General features: G+C 34.1%; 1 protein-coding gene across 1 annotated transcript in view; it reads right to left on the bottom strand.

Moving 5' to 3' along the window:
* The window catches only part of LOTGIDRAFT_155971 (hypothetical protein), a gene marked incomplete at both ends in the record, with an annotated part of 34,086 nt that overhangs the window by 313 nt on the left and 31,568 nt on the right, over positions 1-2,205 (bottom strand). The window lies entirely within an intron of this gene.

Here is a 2,205-nt window from a genome sequence, read left to right as displayed (position 1 = left end):
TGGATCATCTGGACATGTCAAAAAAAAAAAAAGAACTCAAATATCTGCCACAGAACAGAACATAATATTTGACATTTTTTATGCATATTGGCCATAAAGGAAATTATGGCCTATAGACAACTTATTCAAATACACCTTTTCGGCCCAAGTTTTGATCTTTTCCAACTAATTAGACCCCAAGGGTTAAAAAAACCCACAAGAAATCAGATCAAAATCTGAAAGTTTTCAAACTAGACATATGCAGTCTCGGAAATCGATGTAACCCGGTTTTTGGACTCGGTGCTTCTCTAGCTCTCCCCCAATGTGCATAAAAGTGAATTCTGAGCACTTTTTTTTGCGGAAAAGTGCCAAAAAATCCGGTTTTTCATGGACAAAACTGAAACGCTCAGTGCTTCCAAAGTAAGGCAGATATGGAATCGCAGTTTGTGGTATTGTAAAGCTAAGATTTCAAACTAGTTGCTGTGTAAATTTCATCTTCCTATCTCAACTGGTTTGGCCGTGGTGTAGCTGCAAAATTTGAATTTTGAAAAAAGGCAAAATTGGTCAATTTCATCAGGTAGCTACCTGTGGGTCCAAAATACATTTTTGGGTCGAATTTTTTGGGTCTTGGAAATCTTGCAAAAACTTCATAATTAAAACACAATTCCGTTGTCTTACAGTGACAAGACATTTGACACTATATAGCTTAAAACAGACGCATAAAATTCTGGCCGCATGGTTAGTCTACATTAAAATGAAAACATAGTGACTATAGTATGTCAGGAGCAATACATATCTCTGAACAAATTTAAAAAAAACAAATTCAACGTACCCACAAATGTAATAAGACAACAGTGTCTCTTTAAATTCGATTAAATTTCTGTACAGCGAGGTTTATTACATAGTTGAACATTGTTCTTGACAACTAACAATCATTAAAACCAGGTCAATTTTAGCGAGAGAATAACGTACCAACATTACAATCTCTTCAACATGTACGAAACATATTACATACGTATTTATTCTTAAAGAGGTGTGGTGTAAACTATGATGAAGATATTTAAGAATTATGCAAATAAACAATCTATATAATATTCATACTCTGTTATAGGTCAACATAGGGTACTTTTGTTTTATAACCTGTCAGATGAAGGATGTAAAAGGAAAGCCTACAGTTGTTTAACAAGTCTAGACATTTATCGGCATATCGTTGAGACCAATCATCGTCATCAATTTGGTTGATGGGAGGGGTGGCGCAAATTGCATATCCAAATCATACTTCGGTTGAAAAGCTCAGTCGGTACTGAGTTTGACTGTAAGGTGATAAAGTGCCTTGGGTTTAAATCCCTCTCAATGTAAGAAACACTATTGTCATAAGTCACGGATAGTGCTTTCGAAAATTGTCTTGGTCTCATATTCAACTTCTATCACATATGTTAGGTGGTCCACAAAAAGACACCTCGGATCGAAAGTATGCCACGATATAGTAAAAATAAGAAAGTTACCTAGTGTCATTAGATGAAACTTCGTATTGAGCTGATTTTTTGCAATTTTCTTGCAATATTATCTAAGAAATCACTTCGAAATTGGCAAACATATTTGCAAATATTAATACGGAAGAAGAGCAAAATTGTCAGAATTAGTATCTTATGACGTGTTTTTCAACGTCCAAATGAAATGTAAGTTTTAATTTTCTGCACCCATAATATTTGACTCCGATCAAAGGCCACCACAATCGGCCTAAAATGTCAATCGTTTTGTGAAAGTTTTGGCGTTTCAACTTCGATATCAATACAAACAAAAACTATGTTTACTTTGTTTACCATTTTACGTTCTTATGACACGAGTACTTTTTACTGCAGCATGGTAAATAGCCTCTGTTGTTAAGTTCGGGTATATTTTAATTGGCTTACCTTAAATTTGTAAAACTGTTTTTATGACGTTCGATTATAAGATATCTTACAAAACTAAAATACTATCAAAACTACATTCGGCATTCAATATCTACGTCACGTTTACATGAAATGAAAAAGAAATATAATGAATATGAGTTGTTTCTCATAACATAGTACAAAGTGCGAAAAGGGAGCATTTTGAATAAACTAGATTTTTCTATTACCAACTATCTAGGGATATTATACATTCAATGAATACTGTTCTATAGACGACCTTTCAATGTCAGCCCTAAAATCTTAAACCCAGGACACCGGTTCGCAAAAGTGCGAA

This window comes from Lottia gigantea (genome assembly GCF_000327385.1).
Source record: "Lottia gigantea unplaced genomic scaffold LOTGIsca_10, whole genome shotgun sequence".
NCBI classification, from domain to species: Eukaryota; Metazoa; Mollusca; class Gastropoda; family Lottiidae; genus Lottia; species Lottia gigantea.
This window is presented reverse-complemented; position numbering and strand designations above follow the sequence as displayed.